This window comes from Dipodomys ordii, unplaced genomic scaffold (genome assembly GCF_000151885.1).
Source record: "Dipodomys ordii isolate 6190 unplaced genomic scaffold, Dord_2.0 Scaffold183, whole genome shotgun sequence".
In the NCBI taxonomy this organism is placed as follows: Eukaryota; Metazoa; Chordata; class Mammalia; order Rodentia; family Heteromyidae; genus Dipodomys; species Dipodomys ordii.
In genome coordinates, this window is record NW_012267399.1 from 3,050,988 (window position 1) to 3,058,629 (window position 7,642).

Below are 7,642 nucleotides of genomic sequence, written 5' to 3' on the forward strand. Positions count from 1 at the left end.
CTCAGCTTCTAGGTATCTCAGATTGCAGTCATGAGCCACTGGTATCCAGCTGAAGTTGTATTTTTTTATTTGATCTCTTTTTAGCCTATGACACTAATGACCACTCCCTTCTTACATTTTATTTTGTGCTCTATTACCTTCCAGGAAGAAGTACTTTCCTGATTTTATTTTGGCCCTTTCAAACCCTAAGAGTCCTCTCCCAGACTTCTTCATAAACTCCTCTTCCCTCCTGTGGACCCATGAATACTGGCTTTCCTCTTGCTCTTCTTCTCCTTCTATAGCTACACCCTCCCTCAGTGATCTCATCTTTGACCTGTGACTGCAGTTATCATCCATCTGTTCATGACTCACAAATTTAAATTTCCTAATCTTTCTCTACAATGCTCCACACCTCAATAGCCAATGGCCTAATGTACATCTCTACTTCAGTATCTCACATTTTGTCCCAAATGTAACTCTCTGCCTTCCTTAAGAGCCTATTCTATGTAAGTAAAACTTACAAGGATAGTAGGCCAAGATAACTCTTGCTCTGAGTTGAAGACCTATACATTTTCTGTCAGTGGAAGTTCTCAGGAATGACAAAGACTTTGTGAAAATACAAATAGATTAAAAAATACAAACACAAATTTGCCTTGTGAAGGTTAAAATATATTTGTAACTTTAACTAAGTATCACTATCCTACAATACTGTGAAATTTATGTCATCATTTAATCTCAATAAAAAAATAAAATCAGGGCTGGGAAGGTGGCTCAGTGGTAGAGTGCTTGCCTCACATGTATGAGGCCCTGGGTTTGATTCCTCAGCACCACAGAAGCAGAAAAAGCTGGAAGTTGTGCTGTGGCTCCAGTGGTAGAGCTCTAGCCTTGAGCTGAAGAGCTGAGAGACAGTGCCCAGGCCCAGAGTTCAGGCCCCATGACTGGCAAAAAATAAAAACAAAAAAGAGCCTATCCTGTGTCATGGTTCCATCTCAGTGAAGGCCCTAACATCTAACTTTCTTGCAAGCTAGAAACATAGAAGCCATGCTCAACTCTTCCTTCTTGCTTTGTAACCTTTCTTGCACATGTAGTACAAGAGGCTAGTTCTCGATTCATTTGTGTACTGAATATGTTCTCTTCAAACCATTTTCTAGTTCCTCTATGTTCCTGCTATTTGTGCCTTCATTTTCTCTCACATGAACTATTGCAACAGACTCTTATTTGACCTCTGGGTAACTGCTGGATACATTTGGGTCTATGAAAATTACCAAGTAGATCTTGTCACTCCCTTGTTTGAAGAGCTCCACTGATGCCCAATCTCTTTTAGGATAAAATCCAGAACTTTTAGCTTAGTACATATCAAATCCTTCACACTTTGTCTCCAAAACTCCCCTTTGGCCCCTCCTTCCTGCTCTGCCCACAGTTATTGCTCTCCAGCCTCTGCCTTTGGATAGCACTTTCTGTTTCACAAATGTCTTCTCATATTTATTTATTTTGGTCAGTCGTGGGGCCTGAACTGTAGGCCTGGGCACCATCCTTTAGCTCTTCAGCTCAAGGCTAGCACTCTACCACTTGAGCCACAGCACCACTTCCGGCTTTTTTTTTCTTTCTGCTTATGTGATGCTGAAGAATTGAACCCAGGGCCTCATACACGCAAGGCAAGCGCTCTACCACTGAGCCACCTTCCCAACCCCTCTGCTCATATTTTTTTTTAAGGATTTCGAGTTATTTATTGTGAGTAGTCTGGAAGACAACACGAGATCAATATGATAGCGGGTCTTCATAGCAGCTAGTCTTAATTTTCCCCAAGGCAATGGAGAAGGGAAGGGTTACATAAGACACACAACAGTCCTCTTGAGAGACAGAACAGAACGACCAACAATCCCAATACATGAAGAGCTGAGCCCATGAAACAGGGGAGCAGCAGCCATTGGCTATTTGCATAGTGTTTGCTAACACTAAAAATTTGTACCCCATCATTTTTCATTAGGGTAATTAACAGAATGCTACATAACAGAAAATATACAGCACGTGCTTCTATACGTACAGCAGAGGTGGTATTTATTCTTTCGTTGTCTCCACACCACAAGTCAAATCCACAGGATAAACCCTCTGCTCATATTTTAATGGCCCACCTAAATTAACATTTTGTCAGTTGAGCCTTCCCTAGAATCCCCCAAGAAGTGCCCCATCTCCTTAATAGCTCCCTTGCTCTGGAAGATCTTTCACTCACCCATTGCTTCTCTTGGCTCCCCGGGCCATAATTTCTCCTACTGTTTCTTCTACTAAAGTGTGCACTCACAAAGCAGAAGCCAAAGCTGGGCATGGTAGAGCACACCTAAACTCCCATAACTTGGGAGGTGGAGATGGGATAATCTTGGGTTCAAGGCCAACCTAGACTACATAGCAAAATTAAGGCTAATCTGGGTTTTATACTGGGACCTGTCAATAACAACAACAACAACAAAAATAAGAGCCATCTTATTCCTCTGTGTATGTATCTCTCTAACCAGGGTTCAGTATAATGGGCAACAATTCCTAACCTGAGATCCATGGAGAGCCCTTGGTGGACAACTTGGGCTCTCTGGTACTGTGTGTGAAATTCTGTGTTTTGAGGGCATTTTCCTGGAAAGATACATTTCAAAAGGTCCCTCTATTCACAAATAGCTAAGTATCCATACTTTAGAGAAACACTGTAGCCAACAAGTTGTTTTTAGAAACCTGAAACTCAGTCGGAGCCTGTGCTTCACCACAAGATTGGGGTGACTCTGCTGAAATTGAGGCCTGCCAGTCCTGAAATAAGACAGCGCTGGAGGAAGGGAGCAACAGGCAAAATGCTCCTGTGTGACCCCTGTTCTTGTCTCTTCTTCCTTGTCACTGTCTTCCTTTTTCCCCCTTGTGAACACATGTACCAGAAGGAAGGCAAATTTGAGACTTGAACACACAAATTTGCACGCACACTCACACACCCACACAGAGCTAGGAAATGCTTCATACATATTCATCTGCATGAACACTGGCCACATGCAAATGTGCCTCACTCCTGCATGCTCCATATGTACCCACACATAGCCTCACATGCATGCATCCATGCATGTGAAACTCCATGGCTTGGCTCTCCCCACTCCCTCCTGCAGAGAGCAAGCACTGGGCCTGGCTTGGGGCTACAGGAGAGAACTGAGTGGAGCCATCTGTCAGGCTGAGGTTCCTGAGCACCGCCCATCCTGCTTGAGCTCAGACAGTTGGCATGCCGGGCATGCAGCCTTGCTACTCTCTCCCGGCTGAATCATGCTGAATGAGCTGGCCTGGTAAAGAGTTTATCAAATCGGAACAGAATTTTGGCAAAACAGATGACTTGTGAGCTTGGCATTTGTGGGCTTGGGAGGTGGAGACCTGGGTTGAGGGGAGTGGAATTGGGGGGAAAATATGCTTCTAGATATACTGAGAAATGCCAGAGAACTGACTTCAAGAAGCTGTGCATAGAGGGAGCTCAATGCCAGAGATAATTTAAGCAAACAACCAACAAAAACGGATTCAAATTCTTGTTCTGTGACCTAATAGCCAGATGGTAACTTTGAACACACTAACTTATCTCTTTGAGCTTCAGTGTATTCTATATTATCACCCTAATAAAAATGGTCTAAATCAAGCCAAGCACTGGTGACTTATCTCAGGAGGCTGATATCTGAGGATTGAGGTTCAAAGCCAGCCTAGGCAAGAAAGTCCATGAGACTCTTATCTCCAGTGGAACACCAAAAAAGCTAGAAGTGGAGCTGTGGCTCAAGTGGTAGAGCACTAGACTTGAGCACAAAAGCTCTCAGGGATAGTACCCACTCGCTGAGTTCAAGCTCAGGACTAGCGCGTGTGCGCACGTGCGCGCGCAGATACACACACACACACACACACACATCATCATCATCATCATCTAAATCATAAATTTGGTAACAACATTTTCTGAGCTATTAATTGCTAGTTAACACAATGCACTGGCATAGGGCAAGGACTTAAAATATCATCAGAGAGCATGCAAGTCCAATGAGAACATTTAGACTAGCTGGTCTGGCCTGACTATCCTTTTTAACCCATCAGCCCCTCCCCAATGGGTGGCCAAGCATGGTACCCTGTCATGATGGTCCATCATCTCCTAAAATCATACGCCTCAAAACATCTTGCAATTTATCCACTGCTTGTCAGCTTCCTGACTACTATTCCTCAGCCCCAATCCCTTTCCAGACTAGACTCAAAGTTGCCATCCTTTTGTCTCAGGCTCTAAGTGCTGGAATTACAAGCACGCACACCATTTGGCTCACATTTCCCTTTTGCATCTCAGAAGCAACACTGCCTTACTGACATCCATGTTCCCCTCTGCACAGCCCCTCAGGCTGCTCCTGCCTCTGGCTACTCAGTTCACAAAGCTCCCACTATCCCCGCTACCTATGCTGGAACAGTCATAGTGAACATAATAGCCACACGTGGAATTTAGGCAACCTTTATTGATGCCAGGAACTTTCAAAGTAAATGCATAACTTCATAAAGCAGATATTATTGATATCCTCATTTTACTGCTGAAGAAACTGAGATACTAAAACATCAAGTAACTTTCAGCCATGTCCAAGTCACACTGCTTTCAGAGATGTTTAAAATATGGGTAATGAGGAAAGTACATTTCAAAATTAATGAAGCAAAGTAACTATGGAGGAGCCAGGATTTGCCATCTACAAGTCTATATTGCCCTCAAAGTCACCTTCATTGACCAACTATATCAAACAGACACCATGCTAAGTTTTCACTGAGGCCTATCTCATTGGCCATCTGATTAGGTTCACCTGATGTGGCTACTGAGGCTCAGAGAAGTTTTATAATTTGTCCAATGAAATCATAAGTTGAGAAACAAAAAGTGAAGACTAGGCCTGTCGGGTACCAGAGTCTTGCTCTTACCCATCATGCAACATTCTTCCTTCTCACTGCCCCGATGGCTGTTTCCACAGCTTCCTCCAAAAGCTTCCTCAGGTTGGTCCTGGGATGAGCCACAGATACCATCCTGGTGATCTCTAAGCCCAGAATTCCTTTTTGCTGTGGGTGGGAGGAGGACCACAGTCCTGGGCTGGAGGGCAAAGCACTGGGCTTTTCATGCTGCTCTGTCTGAGAGTAGAGCATCTCTTACTTAGGGGCTCACTGAGCCTATTAATAATGTGGAGGAGAATAGTCCTACTTTTGGTGCCTGCCTAAATCACTATGCTGGTTTTAAGATCAGGAGAGAAGTATTCATAAAGGATTAGTACAGTTTTAGCTGGGTTTTTTTTTTTTTTGGCCAGTGTCCCTGAACTTCTTTTGCTCTGCCACTTGAGCCACAGTGCCACTTCTGGCTTTTTCTGTTTGTGCGGTATGAAGGAATCAAACCCAGAGCTTCATGCATGCTAGGCAGGCCCTCTACCACGAAACCACATTCCCAGCCCCCATTGTTAGCTTTTTATAGATCTAACACCCAACCAAAGTTCAAGCCTTGGATTTCCAAAACTTTGTACCAAACTTGGAAAATCTCCAAAGGATCTTATTCCCACCTTTGACTATGTCTTTCTAAGTATCTGAAAAGCCTTGGCAATCTACAGCCAAACACTCCCAATCTGAGGCTCCCTTGTCACTTTCACATCCTGGGATCTGACCTATCCAAAATATATGCTGCCTTCTAAGAGGCACTCCTGGATGGCTGCGCTTGAAGTGATCTATTTTTCTTACCTTCTTTTGTGGTACTCAGGTTTGAACTCAGAGCCTTGTACTTTTTTGGCAGGTGCTCTGCCATTTACACCACATTCTCCAAGCCCTTCCTTTGGCTTTTGTTATTTTTTAAATAGGGTCTCACTATTTACCCTGCTGGCCTGGACTGAGATCCTCTTATTGATACTTCCTGTGTAGCTAGGATAACAGGCACATGCCAACACACCCAGCTTCTATTGGTTGAAAGGAGGTATTATGATCTTTTTTTTTAATTGTGGAAATACCATAGAGAGGGGTTACAATTACATGGGCAAGGTAATGAGTACGTTTCTTTTTTTTTTTTTTAAAGAAATAAAGTTTACTCTTCTGCACTTAATCTTTCACACCACAATGTTCTTTTACTTCACAAGGACCACAGAATTAAGAAAAATACTAAAATGAGCAAGGCTTTTAATCAGTCAGTGAAAGATAGGTTTCAGTTTGCATTCCTAGAATTCAGCAGTAAGATGTTCAGAGATTATTCCTTTATGAGTACATTTCTTATCAAGTATTGTTGCCTCCTCCTTTGTTTCCCCTTCCCATCCCTTCCCATCCCTTCCCATCTCCCCCCATCCCCCACACTTCCCCCCTCCAAAGTTGTAAAGTTCATTTTTTGACATAATGTCTTGTATATCTCATTGTTGCAATGGGTCCACCTGTATCCCTATTAAAACAATTTGTTTTTTCCCTTCCCCTTCACAAATTATACCAACATCAAATACAGTGAAAACAAGGGTTATACCATGGGGGAGGAACATACAAAGCAACAAAGAAATCATCTTATAAATATGTTAGAAACAATCGCAAGAAAGAAAAACCATTTGAGTCTTTATTCTGGGGTTCATTTCGCCTAACATCAACTTATCTGACCTTTTCTGCTTGTCTCAGACATATACTAGTTACTGCAAATAAGGTAAACCATGGGACCTATGTTTCTTTGGGCCTGGCTTACTTCACTTAATATAATTTTTTCCAAGTCTTTCCATTTCCTAACAAATGGGGCAATGTCATTCTTTCTGATGGCGGCATAGAATTCCATTCATCTACTGAGGGGCATCTGGGTTGGTTCCATATCTTAGCTATGGTAAATAATGCTGCAATAAACATAGTCATGCTGGTAGTTTTAGTATGGTCTTGTTTGTGATCATTTGGGTAAATGCCCAAAAGTGGGATTGCTGGGTTATAGGGGAGCTCTATGTGGAGTCTTTTGAGGAACCTCCATAGTACTTTCCAAAGTGGTTGAACAAGTTTTCACTCCCACTAACAATGCAGTAAGGTTCCCTTCTGTCCACATCCCCTCCAGCATCTGTTGTTATGAGAGTTCTTGATTATAGCCATTCTAACTGGAGTGAGGTGGTATCTCAGTGTTGTTTTGATCTGCAATTCTTTTATGAGTAGGGAGGTTGAGCATTTCTTCATGTGTCTATTGGAAATCTTTCTTTCCTCTTCTGAGAAATTTCTCTTATTTATTTATTCTCTTATTAATTTCACTTATTTATTGGGCAGTTGTTTCTTTGAGGATTTGCTGTTGGGGGGATTTAATTTTTTGAGTTCCAGGTATATTTTAGATATGAGACCCTTGTCTGTTGTATGGCTAGTGAAGATCTTCTCCCAATTCATGGGTTTTCTATTGATCTTGTGAGCTATATCCTTTGCCATGCAGAAGCTCTGCAGTTTCATGCAATCCCATTTGTCCAACCTCTCTTTGATTTGTTGTGTTTCTGAGTCTTTCTTAAGAAAATTTTGGTCTGTGCCAAGGAGACCTAGGGTTTCTCCTATTCCATCCTGTAATGTTTTCAGGGTGTCTGCTTTGACTTCGAGGTCTTTGATCCATTTGGAATTGATTCTGGTGCAGAGTGATATATAAGGATCTAGCTGTGGTTTTCTACAAGTAGTTAACCAATTTTGCCAG